Source organism: Pinus tabuliformis, chromosome 2_1, assembly GCF_031772625.1.
Source record: "Pinus tabuliformis cultivar Carrire ecotype Pingquan chromosome 2_1, CPIR1, whole genome shotgun sequence".
Classification (NCBI taxonomy): Eukaryota; Viridiplantae; Streptophyta; class Pinopsida; order Pinales; family Pinaceae; genus Pinus; species Pinus tabuliformis.
In genome coordinates, this window is record NC_142299.1 from 591,529,848 (window position 1) to 591,553,167 (window position 23,320).

A 23,320-nucleotide genomic window follows, 5' to 3' on the forward strand; every position below is an offset into this window, starting at 1 on the left:
TGGTAAAAATAAAAATCATGAAAATAATTTACCATTCCCTCTTTTATAGGGTTTTTGAAGCTAAAAAATATTATTTTTTATATTTAAAACCCTTTGAGAGGGGAAATGATGTTTTTGAGAAGTTATGAAAACTTATTGAGTTTAAATGTGTAGGATAGGTTAGAGAGTGAGGATGAATCATTTTCACTATTTAGGAAACTTTTATCACATTTCATGCTCTTCAAAAATGACGAAAAGAGAAAATCATGGAGTTCAAACTTAAAATATTTTTGAGTACTTTCTTGTTTGAACTCGTAAAAGTAAATGAATAATTGTATACTTAGTATAAGTTTACCCCTCTTACATAATGAGTTACGACTATTTACAAAAAAGGTATACATTGACCAAACATGGTCAATAGATCTCTCTCTCGTATTATTTTATCCTTTTTCGCACCTGAGAGACTAAACATTATGAAAAAGAACTTGATGGAGTCTACTCATGTTTTTCTTTTGAATATCTAAAATTGAAAAATGTCGAGCTTTATTTTCTCCATGCTCGTTAAAATTTTATGGTAAAAGAACTAAATGACTTTCCTTTTTTCTATTTTTCGAACTCTTAAAAGAAAACGACATCAAGTTACTCTTTTACTGGACTCGTAAAAGTAGATAGTATAGGACCCATTAAGCATAATGAGACCGAACCATTCCTTCTTAGGGCTCATTAAAAATAAATTGATGGACTGATCTGAAGGATGAGCTTACAGTTCAAGAATATGTTATCCTCCTCAAGCTTGTTGAAAAATAAGTAGGTCCTCGCCAGTAATGGTGGGGGGGAATTTGGAAAAGGTGTTCATTTTACATTATCATTTTTAAAGGTGGTAAGTCGCTCTTGAGCACTGCACTCCATCACACTCATTTCTGGGTTGGGAAATACATTTTTCTTACATTAATTGAACCTCATTTGAAAGTCTTCATGGTTTTTGGTATTACCGTTAAGTTAAATGCTACCAAGTCAATTATCATGTAGTTATGTGTTCAAGAGAATTTCAACCTTAGTTCAGAAATCCCTTTAAAAATTCTAGTCTTCAATCGTGTCGGCTATCCTTAAGTTAGTTATTGTAGACTATTTTCAAATATTGACATTGTGTTTCGTGCCATAGGCTTTCCTGTGACGAGTCTCTTCCTATCGACCTCAGCTCATTATCTAGCAAGTTAATCTAGAAACCTTCAGTACCATGAATCCTGCATGATTTAATGGAAGGTTTCTTGCTTTTGATGACAGATTCTCATCACTGGCCTTGGATCAAATGATTCTATGAGTGTTCAACTTCAGATCACCTATTCACACTTCATAGATTGCACTGGAAGTACCTTGAGAACCATTGTCACTATTGGTGGTTTTTCTAGCGCTTGTTAACGGTTCACATCATTGACCAGTAATCAAGTGTGTTTTTCCATGTTCGACTTCGAAACATTCAAATGCATGGTTAGATTTGTATTGTGGATCGAGAGATGGAGATGAGGACAATGGATCTAGTTTCATCAATCTAGGTTGCGAGAGTATTTTATATTCCTTTTCTCATGCAAACCTAATCCCTCAATTAAGGAGTCTCATCCTCCTCTTTTGAATTTGAAACTTTCTCCTCTTGGCCTATAAAATGAATAGAGGGTAGAGGGATTAAGGAGGTTAGAACTCATTGAAGACAAAATTATGTTGTTAGTTTGAGATTGGAAAGCTTGTCATCTAAGGAGGAGATTGAAGGCATTTAGGAGGGACATCATGGCATCAAGGCGAAGGTTGTAAGGCTCCTCTTAATCTTTGATTAATAAAAATGAACAATTTCTCCGATTGATTTGTCTTATTGGAATAATGAATGGTTTATAAAGGCTTATAATGTTTATTAAGGAAAATTAAATCCTAATTTCCTTGATCATTAGGTTAAGTTGTTTGGATTATTATATCGCATGTTATTTTGATCCTTTTATGGTCAATGTGGAGGTCTTATCAAGCATTAAAGAGTTCTATCGAGTCACAACAAAGGATCTTCATCGAGAATTTCATGAAATAGTTAAGAGTCTTATACATTATCTTTAATTCTTGTAATTCAAACAAGTTCAACTTAGGGAAAGGGTCAATTCAATTTTCTTGCTTGTTTCTAGTTTCCATCAAGGATCTAGGGATATCTCTCTTGTCCATAAGAGGGATTTTTCTGGTGCAACACCATGTTAAATATTTCTAATCAACCCCTCGGGATTTTTAGGAGTGATTTAAGAGTTATTGTCTTGATCTTATCCATCAACCTTGTTTTCCAAATCTTGGAAATACTCTCTTAACTCTAGTGTTTCTTTCCCAAGAATTTAGAGTTTTCCATTTCATTAATAAAAATGATTTATTATACCATCATACTTTATTTCAAATCCATTTCATTATGGATTTCTATCCATCACAAATAAAAATAGTCCAATATAAAACAAAAGATATTTACATAGAAACAAATGGGTATCACATATTCTTGCTCTTGAAAGTAACATTATCCTCAATGTTTATTATTCAATTGCCTCATTTTCTAATAATGTCGGGTAAGCTTCTTTCATGGTATCTTCCCACTCCCAAGTAGTCTCGTCAAGTGTAAAGTTCCTCCACTACACTTTAACCCAAGAAACGACTTGATTACTGAGAAAGATCTCTTTCTCATCTAAGATGCGAAGGGGCTATGGCATAATGTCTCCTTTGGTTTCCACCTATATCAAGTTCTAATCAATTATATAAGAGTTGTCATGAATATAATTTTTTAAGAAGAACACATGAAAAAAATATGAACTTTAATATGGCTGGGAAAATCCATTTGATATGCTACTTGACCAGCTCTATCCAAGATTTCAAAAGGTTCACAGAATCATGGTGCTAACTTTGCACATGTCCCGGTTCTTAGAGTACTTTTTATGGGTTTTACTGTTATGTAAAAATGGTCTCTAATGTTAAATTATTTATGAATTCTCTTCTTGTCTATGTAATTTTTTTCCTATATTGTGTTGTTTTGATATATTGTGTAATCTTCCACACCACCTGTTCCATTTACTACAAAGCATCTAGTCCCAATATTAATCTATCTTCTCGTTGACTACAACAAAGTGGTGTATCATATGTTTTCCATATAAAGGTTCAAAAGGACTCATTTTAATTGAATTTTGGTATTTAGTGTTATAGGGAAATGTGGCTAAATGCAAAACATCCTCCTACTTGGTAGGCCTATCCGTGACATACAGTCATAGCATATCCTTCAGGATCTGATTTTTCCTTTTTGCCTATCCATTTGTTTGAGGATGATATGCAGTGATGAAGTTCAATTGAGTCCCCATGCCTCCAAATAAATTTTCCAAAACTTGGAGGTAAATTTAGCATCCTTGTCTGACACTACTATTTTTAAGCAAAGTCTTTCGATAGAAATCACATAAGAGAATTTTTTGGCCGACGCGTTTCGAACCAACAAGTGTAGTTCATCATGAGGATGAGATGAAGAGGCGGACCATGGAAAATGCTTAAATAGAGAGCAATGTAGAGACATAATTTCAAGTAACATCTATATGTGAAGAATAATATTTAAATTACAATATTAATATATTAAAAACAAATATTATTAACTAATTGCTATATTAAATGGCTAGTTTTTGAAAAACATATTTAAATAATGATATTATTTCATTAATTTATTAAAAATATTAATAGGTAACGGCTATATTAAACATTTAGTTTTTGAAAAATAATATTTAAATAATGATATTAGTTTATTTATTTATTAAAAATATTAATACCAAATGGCTATATTAAATGGATAGCTTTTGAAAAAACAATATTTAAATTAATTTATTGAAACTAAATATTACTAGTTTTTGAAAAATAATATTTAAATTGAGATATTAGTTTATTAATTTATTAAAAACAAATATTAATAAGTAACCACTATATTAAACAACTAGTTTTTAGAAATAATATTTAAATTAATTAAAAATTATTATAATAATAATAAATCAAAGTCAAACTTTAAAGGAGGGGAGTCAAAAATTATAAAAACAGGTGAAGACACTAATCGAGACAAGATCATTTGATAAATAAAATAATTAATGGAAATAAAACAAAATAAATTATAAATAATTAATGGGAAAATAAACAAAATAAAACAAAAATAATCACGAGTCAAAATAAATATATATATAAATAAATAAATAAAAATAAAAATAAAAATAAAAATAAAAATAAATAAATAAATAAAAATAGAAACATCTATATATATCCAAAGAAAAATAATCAATAAATAAAACAGGGTCAACAATAAAATATGGGGCTGAGACCTATTAAACAAATAACAAAATTACTAAAAGGAGTTAAGAACATATATGATGATAAAATACATAAAAAACACAAAGGATCAAGAAAATAAACTCTAATGAAGAATAAATCAACATCAAATATTATAAAAAAGATGACAATTCCTACATAGATATACAAACAAACAAAATAAATCCCAAAAAGAAGCCCAAAAAATTAGGAGGACAGGACACGGACCCAACTTCTACTAATATTCCAACCATCATCCCTATTCAAATTATTGGGTCTTTTTTCAATTTCCAGGGCCTCCCTCAATTTACGATGATGGAAATGACTAACCCTAGCAATGACTTGGGCCTTGTTAATGCAGATGTGATGCTTAGATTTATCTACATGCTCTGCCAAGCAGAGGAGTGGGTCCTGCCATGCTTGATGTCAGCAACATGCTAATGAATCCTTTGATTAATCGAGCCACCAGTCTCACCAATGTAGGGAGTCCTACAATAGCATGGGATAACGTAAACAACCTTCATATTCTTGGGGTCCATTGGGTCTTTCATAGATCTAAGGGAGCTCCAGATGGTATTTAAAGCGCTAAAGGTTGAAGCCACCTTATGCTTCCTTAGGATCCTCACAATATTTTCAGTGGTCCCTTTGATAAAAGGAAGATGAACATAAGAAAATCAATCCTTGGTATATTTCTTAGCACTAGGACCTTTTTTAGCTCTGAGGAAAGCCTTAGTACATTTGGGTCTACTATACCCATTATTGAAGAAAAGACTTAGGATATGTGATTTCTCTTCCTTGAGATGGTTCTCATCAGAAACTCTTAATGGTCTAATTGCTAAGGTGTTGAGAACACCAAAATTTTGAGCTAGGAAATGATGTGAATTAGCATGAACATATTTTTATGTATTAGTTTTCTTACGATATACTTGATGAGAGAAAGAGCCATCGTCATTCCTTGATAGGAGGATGTCAAGGAAGGGAATACTACCATTACATTCAAATTCCATGGTGAACTTTATAGAAGTAGATTAATTGTTAAGATGGAGGAAAAACAGTTACAACTTTTCTTTACCATGGGACCAGATGACACAAGTGTCATCCACAAACCTTTTCCACATCTTAGGTAAAAGACAAGAAGAGGCTAAGGCCTTTGATTCAAAATCCTCCATGAATAGATTAGCTATCATAGGGGAGAGGGGGGAACCCATGGTGACACCACAGGTTTGCTCATATAATTCCCCATCAAATGAAAAGAAAGTAGAAGTAAGACAAATACCAAGTAAATAAGCCATATCAAGATCTGTGATTCGCTTGATGACTTTGATGGCCTCGTTGATATGGATATTAGTGTAGAGGGAGACCACATCGAAGCTCACAATCTTTTCAGCTGGATCAAGCTTAAAACTCTTTAACTCATTAACAAATGACACAGAGTCCTTGACAAAGGATTCTGTATGGCCAACAAGGGGCTTAATGTTTTGGGCTAAATATTTAGCAACAAGATAAGTTGGACCTCCTATCGTGTTAACAATGGGTCACAGAGGAGCCCCTTCCTTATGAATCTTTGGCAGACCATAGATTCTGGGGGTAAGAGGGCAACTGTTGGGTCCCTATAATACTAGTGATTACCCCATTACTATTGTAGTTATACCCCTTATTTATACTATTGTGCCCCTATTACCCCCATATTGTTACTATTGTGCCACATAGAAGCCCACTATTGTTATTGTTGTGCCCTACAATATTATTGTTATGTAGGCTTGGATTGTATTGGGACCACTTAGACTCCTATATATAGAAAGGAGGTATTTTCATTTGTATCATCCAAGAATTGTTCATTTATGTAATGTAAAGGAGGTTACCCCCTCGAAGAGGCTGAATTCTAAGGCGTTGATCTTTCTTTTCTATCTTTTCTTGAGCTGGTTTCATAACATTTGGTATCAGAGCTTTGGATTCTAGGGTTTCGCTGCTCCAAACAGGTCATCGTGGAATTTTTTCTATAACTTTTTTTCTGTGACGTTTCAGAAGTCGCAAAAAAAACCCATTTGAGAAGAATTGGCGATGAAACGTGGGTCCAAATTTTAGAGCTTTTTGCGTGATACTTTCGGCGATATGATCTGAGGAAGTTGGCCTTTTTGCAGACTCCTGAATTACATTCAAAACAGGTGACCTGGGGAAAATCCTCATAACTCTCTCTCTGAGGATCGGATTGAAATTTCGTAAAAAGGTACAGAAAGAGGACGGACTGTAGTTTCTTTTCTGTGTGTTTCAGATTCAAAGGTTGAAACAGTGACTCGTGGCACGTCGTACAAGTTCTCTCTACTGAACCAGTCTAAAAGCAAGTCACTGTGGGAGATTTCACATAACTCTTCCTTGGAGAATCCAATTGGGCTCAGACTTGTGGCATTGGAAAGAGGACGTAGAAGGCTACTACAAGTTGCAACTTCAGAATTGGATGATCTGAAATTACAGAGATACATCAGATTCAATATCAGGCTTCTATAAAGTGAAAAAAGGTGTGTAGTTTTTTTTTAATTTTTGTGTAAGCTTGGTTTAACGGAATTCAAAGGGCATAGTAAAGCATTATTATCGGTAACTGATGCCCCGAGGAAAGAAAATGCAAACACCTAGTAAGGAACCTGAAAGCTCTAGCATGACTCATGAAGAAGAGGAAGAAATGCTACATGATATATCAAAATTACAAGAACAAGTGCAACAAATGTCACGCTCACAAAAGCTAACAGAAGCTAAGATAAATGGTGTGGAATCTAATATAAATGGCGTGGAATCTAAGATGAAGGGCATGGAAGCTAAGATGGATGATTTGAAGACAAACATGGCAGATTTGAAGACAGATTTGAAGACAGGCATGGCAGATTTGAAGACAGATTTGACAAATTTTCTACAAGAAATACTTACTAATGGTGAAAAGGTAGTAAAGGAAACTCATGATGAGAACAAAAGAAATGTTAATCATGATTCCATAGACTCTAATGTTGGATCGAAGACTCACCATGTTCCAAAAATCGATATGAGGAAGTTTGATGGCAAGGATCCCGCCACATGGATATTACAGATGGAGCAATTCTTCGATCTCAATAATGTGCAAAACACACAAAAGGTACGTATGGCAACTTTATATTTGGAACCAAATCAGTTTGTATGGTATCAATGGCTTTGTTCTCGTAAACAATTTATCACTTGGGCAATTTTTACGGAAGAATTGATAGCACATTATGAGGATACAAAAAGCAACACTTTTTTTAGCCAATTGATAAGTCTCAAACAAAAGGGTTCAATAATGGAGCACATTGAGGAGTTCCAAAAATTGAACATAAGGGTAAAAGATATTCCAGAGGAGCATAGGATTGATGTGTTCATAGGGTCTTTAAAGGATAATATCCAACATGATGTGCGCCTTTGGGAACCTGATTCATTAGAGAAGGCATTCAGGTTAGCAAGAAAAATGGAAAGCAAAATTATGGCAACTAGGAAGCATACCATTCACAACTATAAAGACGGAAGTGTTGCCCATAGTCTTCCACAACCTACAAGGTTGACACCACAACAATTGGAAGAAAAAAGAGCAAAAGGGCTTTGTTACAATTGTGATAGCAAATACACAAAAGGTCATAAGTGTGCTGAGAAGAAATTATTCTACATAGATTGTGAAGAGGAAGAAGAAAAGGAGCAAGAAAGGTCAAAAGAAGAGGATATATTCCAGGAACAAAGCCTAGATGAAGAACAAATAAATCCGACCATATCTTGTAATGCATTGGCGGGAATTACCACTCCTCAAACCATCAAGATAGAAGGACAAATCAAGAAGAAAAAGGTAATAGTGTTGATTGATTCAGGAAGCACCCACAATTTTATTCATTGTAGGGTAGCAAAAGAATTGAATTGCTTCCTATATCCAGCACCAGAGTGTCAAGTGATGATTGCAAATGGAGGAACAATAAATTGCTCTGGAAAGTGCCATAATATCAAGCTATCCATGGGAGAATATGTATTGACTAGCCCAATGCTTTCCATTCCAATGGGAGGTGCTGATGTTGTACTAGGAGTCCAATGGCTACAATCCTTGGGTACAATAGCTTTTAATTTTCAAGAACTTTTCATCAAATTTTCTGTGGAAGGAAAGGAAGTTGAATTAAGGGGTATTGCAGGGAAACCAGGAAAGATAATCAGCTCTAATGGTATGACAAAGCTTCTAAAAAAGGAGCAAAGAGGTGTAATTGCACAATTATGTTCGCTAGATGTTTCCACATTGGAATCATCTATTTCTCCAGATCTCCAAAAAGTCTTGGACAATCATTCCAAGGTATTTGAGACTCCCAAAGGTCTCCCACCTATGCGTGATCATGATCATGCTATTCATCTGATTCCAGGAAGTGTTCCTCCAAACATCAGGCCGTACAGATATCCCTATGTCCAAAAAAGTGAAATTGAACGTATGGTTGCAGAAATGCTAGAGGCTGGTATAATTCAACCGAGTCAAAGTTCTTTCTCAGCTCCAGTAGTATTGGTGCACAAGAAGGATGGATCATGGCGCATGTGTCCAGATTATAGGGAGCTCAACAAGCTCACTATTAAAGATAAGTTCCCCATTCCTGTCATTGATGAATTACTGGATGAATTGCATGGATCAATTTACTTCACCAAGTTGGATCTTCGTTCGGGATATCATCAAATCAGAATGAAGATTGAAGACATTCCGAAAACGGCATTTAGAACTCATGAGGGTCATTATGAATTTTTGGTCATGCCTTTTGGCCTTACCAATGCACCTTCAACATTTCAAGGTTTGATGAATTCAATTTTCAAACCATTCCTTAGAAAATTTGTGTTAGTATTTTTTGATGATATACTAATCTACAGCAAGTCTTGGAAGGATCATGTTGAACATGTTGACAGGGTGCTACAACTATTGGAGGAGAAACAATTATATGCAAAAAGATCCAAATGTTTCTTTGGAGTCCAGGAGGTGGAATATTTGGGTCATATTGTATCTCATGAAGGAGTTAAGGTAGACCCTAGCAAAATTAAAGCCATTAAGGAATGGAAAATCCCCACATCCATAAAGCATCTGCGAGGATTTCTTGGGTTGACAGGGTATTATCGCAAGTTTGTTAAGAATTATGGGAGAATAGCAGCACCTCTAACAACATTATTGAAGAAAGATTCATTTTCATGGACTCCGGAAGCAACAAAGGCCTTTGAACATCTTAAAGAGGCAATGTGCCAAGCACCGGTCTTAGCTACACCGGACTTCACAAAAACCTTTATTGTGGAATGTGATGCTTCAGGAAATGGAATTGGTGCTGTTCTAATGCAAGATGAAAGACCCATTGCTTTTGAAAGTCGTCCAATCAAGGGAAAGTTTTTAAGCAAAGCTATTTATGAGAAGGAAATGTTGGCAATACTCCATGCACTTAAGAAATGGCGACCCTACCTAATGGGAAGACACTTCAAGGTAAAAACGGATCATGATAGCCTTAAATACTTTTTAGAACAAAGATTATCCTCTGAAGAGCAACAAAAGTGGGTCACAAAGATGTTGGGTTATGACTTTGAAATCATCTACAAAAAAGGGAAGCAAAATGTGGTGGCAGATGCACTCTCAAGAAAGGATGAGGATGTGGAAGCATTGTTGTGTGCCATTTCTATTATCCAACCAGATTGGATAAACGAAGCAAGGGAGGAATGGAAGAATGACGAAGAAGTGTGGGCACTTATTCGAAAGCTACAACAAGATTCCAGTACTTCTGATACATTTAGCTGGAAAAATGATTCGTTATGGTACAAAGATCGCTTATACCTCTGTAAGAATTCCCAGCTAAAACAAAAGATTCTTATGGAATTGCACACTTCTCCCTTAGGAGGGCACTCAGGATTTTTAAAAACTTACCACAGGGTTAAGAAGGAATTTTTTTGGGATGGCCTTAAATCAGATATTCAAAAGTTTGTGGCGGAATGTTTGGTTTGCCAACAAAATAAAGTTGAAACAATTAAGACACCGGGTCTATTACAACCTTTATCCATTCCAAGCCAACGTTGGGAGGAGGTTTCAATGGATTTTATCACAGGTTTACCCAAGTCTGAGGGAAAGAGTGTCATCATGGTGGTAGTTGACAGACTTACCAAGTATGCACACTTTTGTGCATTATCACATCCATTTAAAGCCAGTACAGTTTCTACTGCATTTATGGAAACAGTTCAAAAGCTACATGGAAACCCAAAGATTATTGTAAGTGACAGAGATCCCATTTTCACTGGAAATTTTTGGACAGAATTATTTTCTTGTCTTGGTACTCAGTTAGCTCATAGCTCATCTTATCATCCTCAATCTGATGGGCAAACTGAGATAGTAAACAAATGTTTGGAAGGATATCTTCGTTGCTTTGTATCTGATAAACAGACACAATGGGTCAAATGGTTGCCTCTGGCTGAATGGTGGTATAACACTTCCTTCCATACAGCAACAAAAATGACCCCATTTATGGCACTTTATGGGTATCAACCACCATCCATCACATCATATTTAAGAGAAAATTCTAAGGTTCAGGCAGTGGAACATCACATCGAACATCAACAACAAGTCCTCCAACTCTTAAAGGATAACCTCGTGTTGGCACAAAATAGAATGAAACAACAGGCAGATCAACATCGCAGTGAAAGAAGTTTTGATGTAGGTGATTGGGTATTCCTACGGCTACAACCATATAAGCAAATGTCCCTAAAGCAAGCTAAGAAGGATAATAAATTATCACCAAAGTATTATGGTCCGTACAAGGTGTTGCAAAAGATTGGTACTATGGCATACAAATTGGAGCTTCCTGCAGCTTCTCGATTGCACCCAGTTTTCCATGTTTCATGTTTAAAGAAGGTTATAGGTGACAAGCTCCCAATTCAAACAATATTGCCAGAACTTGACGAGGAAGGAAAAATTATATTGGAACCGGAAGCAGTCACAGAAACAAGAACTCGACAGCTACGAAATCGATCAATTTCAGAGTATCTTATCAAGTGGAAGAACTTATCCGCTGAAGATTCCACATGGGAGGATGAGAATTTTATGCAGAAGTATCCAGAACTACTCAAGCGTTGAGGACAACACTTTTTTGAAGGAGAGGGGCATGTTGGGTCCCTATAATACTAGTGATTACCCCATTACTATTGTAGTTATACCCCTTATTTATATATTGTGCCCCTATTACCCCCATATTGTTATATTGTGCCCCATAGAATCCCTCTATTGTTATTTTTGTGCCTTTATATTATTATTGTTAGGTCGGCTGGATTATATTGTGACCCTTAGACTCCTATATATAGAAAGGAGGTTTTTCATTTGTATCATCCAAGAATTGTTCATTTATGTAATGTAAAGGAGGTTTCCCCCTCGAAGAGGCTGAATTCTAAGGCGTTGATCTTTCTTTTCTATCTTTTCTTGAGCTGGTTTCATAACAGCAACTTTCAATAAGCTTATGACTGAACGAGCTGACCAAGATATTAGCTTGTATAGCAAGAGCCACACTTTTGAAAATCTTCTTCAGGGGATCCTTGTTGAGTTCCCTATAGTTCCCTCTATTATGAAGGTGGTCCAATATCTTCCGACAGTAATCATCTCTATCAAGAATAACCACAACACCACCTTTGTCAGCTTTGAGAACAATAATATTCTTATTATTGTTTAACGATTTGAGAGCATCAAACTTAGGTTTGCTGATGTTGTTCTCGAGGGGCTTCGCCTTTCTAAGGACAACTGCACAGTCTTGATGAATGTTATCTTTAGTGACATCTGGTAAGTGTCTAATACCATATTCAATGTCATAGATGATATCGTCAACCAGGATCCTTCTAGGAGCAAGAGAAAAATTTAAACCTTTCTCCAAAAGACTAAAGACAGGGGGATCAAAAGAAAAGCTAGAGAGTTTGACAACCCTATTATTAGAACAACCAATATTATTCAAACCTAGAGCCTTATTAACAATCCTATTATTATTACAATTATCAATATTGAAAATAGATTCACTAACCTCATTAATATTATCATTATTATTAAGCCCGTTGATATTATTATTATTATTATCCAAACATAAATTATTATTGCTATTCCTAATATTATTATTCCTATGTGTGGTTCATCTCATCTTGCCGATGAACCACACTTGTTGGTTCGAAATGCGTCAGCCAAAAAATTCTCTTATGTGATTTCTACCAAAAGACTTTGCTTAATCTTAAACTGATTAAAATTAAAGATAATTTATTTTTTAAATTTTTAGTTATAATTTAAATAATAAAAAATATATAAGTATATAAATTAAAATTGTACAAAAATAACTTTTGAATTGACTATATACATATATACATACACACATATATGTGTGTGTGTGTGTGGATTAAACATAAAATAATAAAATAGTTAAATATAATTAGATATAAAAGGTATTCAAATTCAGGCTTCTGTGATCTATATCTTGAATATTTGGTAGAAATTACATTAGGAATGTTTGGTGGATGCATTTTGAACCAAACAGTGTGGTTCATCATGAGCACAAGATGAAGAATCGCATCATGGCAACAAGTTAAATAGAAAGGCAGATCCTTCTAACAGTTACAAGGAAACTACTATAAAGAAACAATTACTTTTGGCTCTGTAAAAAATAAGGGAGGAATTAATTTAATCATAATTTAAATAATTGAGTTAAATGTATGTAAATAAATATTGATATATATTTTTTAATTAATCCTAAACTAATTAAAATTAAAGAATTTATTTTTAATTTTTAAGTTATAATTTGAATAATTAAAAATATATAAGTATATAAATTAAATCCAAGAAAAAAACCTTTGAATTGACTATATATATATATATATATATATATGGGGATTATAACACATTTCATAAATGGAAGTTAGGGATAATTATTAAATTAATGGCAAACATTATTCTTATAAGAAAATCAATTAAATATAACCTCTTAAGTCAAAGGTCGATTAGAAAAGATTAAGATTAATAAAATTATAATATATAAAATTATAAAAAAAAGAATTAATTTAATCGTAATTAAATAATTGAGTTAAATGTATATAAATGAATATTGACATAATTTCTCCTATGTTTTTTCTACGGAAAGAATTTTCTTAATTGATATTATTTTTTTAATTAGTCTTAAATTAATTAGAATCAAAGATAAGTTTTTTAATCTTTTAGTTATAAATATATAAACTAAAATCCTAGGGAAAAAAACTTTTGATTTCACTAAAAATAAGAATAACAGAAAGAATATATATATATATATATATATATATATATATATATATATATATATATATATATATATGTATATATAACTTAACTTTTGACTTCAAGTCAAAAGTTAAGTTTTTTTTTTCATAGAATTTTAATTTATATATTTATAACTAAAAGATTAAAAAAACTTATCTTCATTTTTAATTAATTTAAGATTAATCAAAAAAAATGAATATTTATTTATACACATTTAACTCAATTATCTAATTAAGATTAAATTAATTCTTTATTTTAATTTTTATTAATTTTCAATTTTTATGTTAGACATTTGACTTAAGAGGTTATATTTAATTGAGTTTTCTTTAGTGCGATTTTTTGGAAGCTTTTTTGGTAGATTTTTAGAGTCTGATTTCTCTAAAATCTGGCAGGAATTCATGAAATCACAAGTTTGATGTGTAAGCCCCCTAGGGGTTTTCCAGGGTGTTGAATCCATTTATAGAGTCAAAAAACTAATTTAAATAACACAAATCAATATTTCACCTCAAAATTTTCCACCAAATTCTATTACGGAAACTCCAAAAGGTCGCACTAAAGACAACTCCATATTTAATTGATTTTACTATAAGAATAATATTTCCCATTAATTTAATAATTATCACTAGCCTCAATTTATGGAATGTGTTATAATCCACACACACACACACACATATTCTAAGTCAAGTCAAAAGTTATTTTTCAAGTATTTTAATTTATATACTTATATATATTTAATTATTTAAATTATAACTATGAGATTAAGAAATGATTTTTTTATTTTTGATTAGTTTAAGATTAATTAAAAAATAATATAAATATTTATTTATATACATTTAACTCAATTATTTAAATTAGGATCAAATTAATTCTATAGCCATTATAAGGGTCTAAATTTCTACTTAACCCACTTCCATGATATAATTCTTCATCTTCACCTCATTATGAACTGCACTAGTTGGTTCGAAATAGATTTCTAAGGAAAGTGTTTCAAATATTTTAGATATAAAACAGTTAAATAGTTTTAAAAATAGTTAAATATAAATTAGTTAAATAGTTAAAAAATGTATTTGAGATAGGACAAATTACAGGATTCTAGCCAAAAAAATATATTTTGAGTGAAATTGTGGCGTCAGTGGGCGATGTCGTTAAAAGAATCACCAAAAGATAGTTAAAATATATACAAAAACATAGAATTATATATATATATATATATATATATATATATATATATATATATATATATATATATATATATATATATATAGATATATGTATGTGTATGTGTATGTGTATGTGTATGTGTATGTATATGTATATGTATATGTGTATATATATATATATATATATATATATATATATATATATATATATATATATATATCGTTAAAGAGTTAAAAATGTATTCCAAAAAGTACAAATTATCAGATTCTGACCAAAAATATAGAATATATAGTTAGATATAAAATAATAGAATAGTTCGCCCGATCAGGGTGTGTTCCTAAGTATGCCAGCCAATTATGGTAGTCATGTTACATAAGGAAGGGTACTACCCACCACCCCCACACACTCATGGCAATGGGTGTGGTGGCCTTCCGCATGGTAACTAACAGAAGACAGGGGAGAAGTGGCAGTCAGGGCTAGGGTAGTGAAGGAGGTGTGAAGGATAAGCCAGAACAGGTGATGGGACAGAGGAAGGTGAAAGGGGATTATGAAGGAAGGAAACACATAGGGAAGAGTATAGTCGATACAGGAGAAAGGAGGAGAGAAGGTGCAAGACAAGGAAGCAACCAACAAAGACCTCTACGAATCATCTTCAGGTATGTTCACTGGCCTAACACGCCCACTACTATGTTTACTATGATATTCCATGGCTGCAGGGTGAGGGAGAAGATTGGGGAGGGGAATTGGGGTAAAGGCTAGTGATACCAACGTAAGATGAGAGGGACAGTGATCGATTTTGAGCTATAGGTTGGCGTGAGGAGAGAAAATCAGGGCTGAGACCTTGAGAAATGACCTGCGATTAAGAAAGATAGTTGGGCTATGAGGGAGGGAGGGGAGACTATAGATAAGCATGCACGAGGGAAGGAAACTCATCTTGGTAGACATGAGAGAAATCAACACAGGACAGAGGGACAAGGGAAGGCTATTGCGAGTGGGAGTCATTGTAACCTGGCTCGATGGGTTGGAGGTGAGCATCGTAAGTATAATTTGAGGCTGGCATCGGGACATTACCGTTGGTAGTAGGTGAGATTTATTCCAAAATTAGAGGGGTGGAAAGGCTACTGCAAGGCAGCTGAGGGGCACATACACTTCAGGCAGAGGAGAGGCAGCGCATCTTGTGGCAGAGGGGTACCTGGGAAGAGACAATTGTGGCTGGAAATGTGAGGGGAGGGGAACTAGCATCAATCAAGAAAGGCATGAATCTATGCCACATGAACTAATGCATATTGTGTGTGAACAGGCTCGGAAAAAAGAAGCGATGGTTGGACCAGCGCATGGAAGAGGATGAGGCAGAAGGGGGAGGGAGCTGCCTAGAGCAGCAGACCCAAGCACCTTAAAACCTAGGCATGGGAGGAAGCCGATAGAACGACTCATCAACAAAGTAGAAATAATGTATAGGGAAGGAACAGATGCAACCATCAGCAAGATTGTAGAAGAATGGGAGGAAAAGATAAAGCAGGAGGAGGAGTTTGAAGAGGAAATGGAGAATTAGCGGGAGGTAATCCTGGATCCTGGGAAGACTAGGGGTAGTTTCACACAGTTTAAGTACACACTATATCTATACTAGCTCATGAAGAGCCTTATGGGGAAGGCCATGGAGAAAATGTCAGTCAGGATGGCCATGACCCTCCAAGACATGCCCAACTACGAGAAAGACTTGCAAACCATTCAATTCCAGTTGTTTAAGGAGGAAATCGGCCTAGATCATATTCAAAGGCACATCCCTTGTATTATCGAGCTAGCTGACATACCCGAAGACTCTTTCAAAGACCCGACTCCAATGGAGTCAACATCAAAAGATCAGCAGGACTAGTCAAGTTCCATGATGTTTTTTTTTGTTTCTTGTAGGTAGCATTTACTTTTACTGATGCATGCTTATGATTGATGGACACTTAGACTCTTATCATGATACAGATACACATATAGCTTGGTTAGATCGACTGAAAATATATTACTTTTCGATGGTTTATAATGAGGATAGGTGGCCAATAGACTTGGTTTCCCACTGGGAAAGTTGAGGCCACCTATCTCACATATGTGGTGTAAACTTGTCTTTCGTAAGTAGAAAAAAGAAGGTCCTGCCACGCTTAACATAAAAAAATAAAATAAAAAAGTAGTTAAATATAATTAGGTATAAAAGAGTTAAATAGCTTAAAAAGATAGTTAAATATAAATTAGATAAATAGTTTAAATATGTTAAAGGATAAATTAATAGATTGCGCCGAAAAATATATTTCGAGGGAAATTGTCACAATGTCCTAAAAAAAAGACCAAAAAATAGTTGAATATAAAATATAAATATAGAAAATTATATATATATATTAGAAATTATATATATATATATATATATATATATATATATATATATATATATATATATATATATATATATATATATAGATATATATATATATATTAAATATCATGTTAATAAATAGTGGAACATTGATAAAAGTAAAGTAATATTAAAAAATTATGTACATGGCATTTTTATTAATTTTTTTATTTTTCCTCAGGATGCCATTTTTAGGCTCAAATTGACTTTAATGTTTCTATATAAAAAAATTATTTCCCTAAATATAAAAGGTTTCCCTAACTTATAATTTTAAAATAGGAAAAAAATGAATTACGTGATTAGTAGGCCTAAAGACTTTAACAATGGATATGATGATTGCCATGATTGATTCACAAATATCCTCAATCTAATGAATATGTTCAATAACAAAACTAAATTTATTTTATCATTTTTCTACTTCCAAGATTGAATATGGATGATAGGTCAAGATGCTCCGCCAATTTCACTTCTTTCAATGGTCATCAAAACAATTGCAGTGGAAAAAATACAATTAATTCATAATTATTATATTTCTATATTCATTGCATATTTCAATATTGACATAAATACATATAGAAAAATTAGTAACAATAACTATATTACATGCAATCATAACAAAGGCCATAATTCATAAAATTTAGATAAATTACTATCAATGCTTTATTACATTTAATGTGATTCTATCTAAGTAGCTGGTTTGGTAGATGAAATTATACCCACATGGCTTCTAAGGAAGTGTTCCTAAATATATCATCATAATTACATTGAAAAACTTTAATCATATGTACATAACCTAAGAAAACATATATCTCAAATTGAATACATTACACATACTTAATTTTTCCCAACAAATCCTAGAGTTCTTGCACCATATTTTATAATTTCTTATCTTTAATGACTACTAGATTTGAGTATTGAATACAGTGCAATCAAAATTATTTACAACCATTTGTATTGCATTACTGAGGTCTCTCAGCTTCTTCATCGTCCTTGTTCACAATAAGATGATAACTTAGCAAATAAGACAAAGGGTATTATAAATTCTAATGCCATAAAGAGTAGATTTATAAGCTATGTATTTCTTAGATATCTCAATTAAAATTGTGGCTTCATTACTTTATGTGCATTGAACTTTGGCCTTAGGTTTCATAAGGATTATGGGTTTACTCGCTAATCTATATTTTGCCATGTCACTTTCTGCAACACTGAAACAAGAATACCTAAGCTTCATTTTCCATTTCACTTCTATATTTTGAATAAGGGTGCATATTTTGTTGTCATGTTCTCCCTAGTTCATTATGCCTTGCACAACCTTTATATGAGAGGAATCTACTACAATTTATTATTACCATATAAAACATAATAATGCAACAACTTATAGAGTTAACAAACAAGAACAAAGTAACAAGAACACATAGAGAAATTCAATAGACTTTTATTCACAAAAAATCTAAATATCTCATGATTTTAGCATTACTCTAGTAGAAATGCTTATGATTTATATAGTACCTGCAATTAAGATATGAAAAATACAAAGATTAATCATATCATTAAGACTTCATTACTTTTTTAATATCTAACAATCCGCACCATGGGATGTTGATATGTGCGTGGGATTAATGTATGTAGAGGAGTAAAAATAAGGGAACAAATTTTCTCCCATGCATATTTCAAATATAATAGAATGGATATCGGCTGTGGACCCGTATAGACCTCCTTGATTTTCTTATGACCAGTAAATACTATTAAACACTCAAACAATGTCCTAACTACATGTCAATTCACTCAATAAATGCCAAGAATATACTTTTATAATAGCAATGGATGAAATATTCTTAATATATTAACAAGAAATAATCATTACACAATGCACTATAATAAATGCTATTAATCATTGGATTGATCTCCTGATTACGTGTTGATTCACCGAATAAGTGCCTACATTCATTGAGAAGGGATATTTTGTTAATCATAGCATTAAACCTTAATTATTATTTTAATATGCTATCAAGCACATGAACACTATCCTTATTACATGTCGATTCACCAAATAAATGTCAAGCAAGCTTACATTTACTGGCATCAAATCCTCCGGTAATCGTAAAATTAAGTCAATTTTTTTTTGTTATATCTTGCTAATATGTGAGTGTCAATTAATTATTTCAATGTAACATTTCAGCAAAACATTTCCAGCAAATGAGGAAATGTATGGAATAATGGTGCGAAGTGGGTTGGCATATCATTTCAATATACTATAAAATATATCGTTTATGATTCTCTGTGTATCTTTTTTCCTTTATTACAAGAAAAAAATGTTATTAATCCCCCGAACGATGTTCTTATTACACATCAATTTGTTTAATAAATTTTGGCAAAACTATTTTATAATATCAAAAGATACGGTCTTATTGATATGCTTGCAATAAGAAATCATTATACGATGTGTCAAATTAAATTCCATTAAGCACTCAAACAATGGCCTTATTGCATGTGAATTTTTCAAATAGAAGTTAATAGTATGACTAAGCCTTAATTATCTTTTTAATACTAAGTGCTGAGTAGACTACATCATAGTAAATATATATAACTACAATTTCCCGCACCTTTACAAACATTTCTGTCTCCATATAGTTTTCCCATATATGGATTCCCTGCACACTTGTCCTTTCTAGCATGGCTTGGTACTAAATGCTTTCAACAATTTGTATGCCTCCAATATTCATTACAAATATTTTGGCATATAATTCTTTGATTAAAATTATTAACACTAAGGTTTTGTTACGGAAAGAAAAAAGTTCAATTTTCTCGGTAATCCATGATTTTACCAATATATAGTGAGCTATTTAGTTGTTGACATGTACAAATGATATGGACAGAATGTGTTAATCAGGTAAACACATGAACTGATCCGTTAGTTAAATGACATAAAGTTATCCATCTTAAGGATATACACCGAAAATGAATAGCTAAGTCTCACGTGGCTAGTGTGTTGTAATTCCATCCATCACTTATTGTGGAAACATAAGCATCTTCACTTGCTTTGCTGTTATGGGTGATGTGCCATTACTTCATACCCAATATACATGTATCCCAAAACTTATCATGCCCCAAAATTTAATAAGCCAAAACAACTATCTAATTTATTAATAAGTAGTGTTTGGGATTGTATACGGATGTATGGAACATTTCCAGACAAAGTTACTATTCCTTGCTCTACACACCTTTTCTCCTACATAACACTTCTTCCCTACACGTAGTGTCCATTTCGATTGTTTGGTAGGCTATCAATTCTCTGGTAAGTTACTTCTCTATATAAGGATATAAGAAGATTATGATCATTGTATATGAGTAGTTATAATAGCATAGAGACAAGTTATATTACTATATGTGGGGAAAGCCATAATTTTCTTTTTAATACTAGGTGGTGACCCCTCTGCACCATTTCAAGTATCCATGAGTTCAAGTTGCTACACTAGTCAATCGAAAATATAATGAAAACACATAATGCACGATAACACTTTTTATTTTGATTATCGAAACTTTGTATTTATATGTATTCACCCTTTTAAAGTTCAAGAGATGTTATATATTTAAATCCTTCATTTTTAGTTGAGTTAATTTCATTGTGCAAAGAGTGGAAGCACAAAGGAATCCTTTCATTATGCCAATTGAAAAGGTACAAAAAAGGATTTCATTGTGTGAAGTGCAGAGGTATAGTTAGCATAGCATAGACAGAAGTTATATGCCAATGTGCATAGGGACATGTTATATGTGAGTGCACAAGGAAAGGCATAATAATTTTTTTAATAATTGGTGTCGACCCCTTTGCAGCACAGTCCATATCCATCGCTGCAGGTTCCACACTAATCAATAAAAAAATAATGAAAATGCATAATAAATGACAACTTTTGTTATTTTGATTATCGAAACTTTCTAGTTATATGTTTTAAACTTTTAAAGTTTCAGATATGTTATATATTTATATATTTCATTTTCAATTGAGTTAGTTTCATTGTGCGGAGTGTGGAAGTGCAGAGGAACCTTTCATTGTGTGGAGTGTAAAGGTGTGGAGGAAGATTTCATTGTGTAGAGTGTGGAGGTATAGGTAGAATAACATAGAGAGAAGCTATATGTGAGTGTTTGGGGAAAGCCATAATTATTTTTTTAAGACTTGTGTTGAGCCCTCTGCACCATAGTCAATATTTGTCGCTACATGTTTTCATAATAGTGAATAAAAAATCTAGCAAAAACATATAAAGTATGACGAGTTTTATGATTTGATTATCGAAATTGTGCAGTTAATTATTTTAGCTTGTTAAATTTTGAGAGATTTTATGTATTTAAATATTTCTTTTAATTGACTTAATGATGTTCAATGGAGTTCAAAAGTGTGGAGGAAGATTCCATTGTGCTTCCTCTCCACTTCCAACAATGAAAGCTTCCTCCGCACTCCACACAATGAAATCTTACTTCAAACCTATACACTCTACATAATGAAAGCTTCTTTTGGATAACGAAGTGAAATTAATACATTAATTTTGTGCGAAAAAAGATTCATCCATACTTTTCAAAATGAAAGCTTCCTCCACAGATCCACACTCTACATAATGTAAAACTCCTCTACAGCTTTGTACTATGTGCAATGAAATCTTCCTCTACACCTCATAGTGAAATTGATATATTAATTTTGTGCAACTTAAATTTTTGGGTATGCACTTAATTCATATATAATATTATTGAGCATTTGTTTTTCTTCCATTTAATTCAACTACTTATTTCTCTATATCGTTAGAATTCAGGAAGATTACATATCTTAGGGTATATATTTCATTATGTGGAGTGGAGATATGTGGAAAAATATTTCATTGTAAGTAGCGGAGAGGCGTGGCTTGCAATAATGATTATGGAAATATAACATTCTCAAATAATGATGAAATGTGGAATCCAAAGAAAGAGGTAGGGACAATGCTACTATGCAACTCGAGCCCTTTCTCTTATTTATATAAATCTACAAGAAGTGAATAATATTTTAATTTTTAAGATAATTTATTTATTAAAAAGATAGTTTATAACTAATGTATTTATTTAAGAAAATTGTAGCATAAATGGATATATAATAAAATTTCTTTTCATTTATTTTGTCTCATTCATATAAATATGTGCATACACACACTTTAGAACATCAATTATATTGAAATTATAAACATAAGGTAATCAAGGGTAGTCACTTTTTGGATGACTCTGACTAAGGAAGACAATTTATCTAGTATTTTAGCTCATGTCAAATTATGCATCAATATATTCCTTGGCGGGTGTGTGTTATATTATTTCCATGACTAAACCACTTGTAGGAGAGTCATGGGGGGGTGATAGCACCCCTATATGTTATGATGTGCGAAGCAGGGGGGTGGCCCCCCTTCTCTGGGGGTATGCAGGGTGGCAGTAGCCCCCATTCACAGGGTCTGGGGTAGTGCACACGGAAATTGTTTTTGGACCGTATATTAGGTGGGCAAATGTACCTATGGTTTTGTGGATGGATTTTGCACATTCTTTCTGACATGATGGTTTTCTATCTATTGTATTTTGTTGACCCGCTCAAGGTAACTGTAGTTATTTTCTAATATAGGGTTAATGGATTAGGGTTTATGGACGTGATGACATGTATATATATGTATTATAAAATTGAAAGGAGAATAATGGAAAATCAATCTAGTAGTCCTGGTTTTGTGATGCAGAGAAAATATCTACATATATCTGTTTTATGTTTTATGCTCTTGCCATAATTTATTTTCCAGTTTTAATAATTTATTTGCAGGTAATTTTGTACGGGGTTAAAACCTACATTTGGTCTGAGAGTTATTTTGTATTCAAGGGGACGTGTTTGCTGCTAAGGGGTTTTGCTCATGCCTTTGCTAGACCCTGTTCAGTGGGAGATATGAAGGATCGATTCTTGTGATGAAAGAAGATGGCAAGCAGCGGAAAGATAGAGATAGATAAATTTAATGGTTAGAGTATTAATTTGTGGAAACTCAAGATGGGGGATCTACTAGTGTATAAAGATCAGTGGATTGCGGTAGATCTGGGTACTAAACTAGCAAAAATTACAGCTGAAGACTGGGAAAATTTGGTTCGGAAGGCAAATACCACAATAAGAT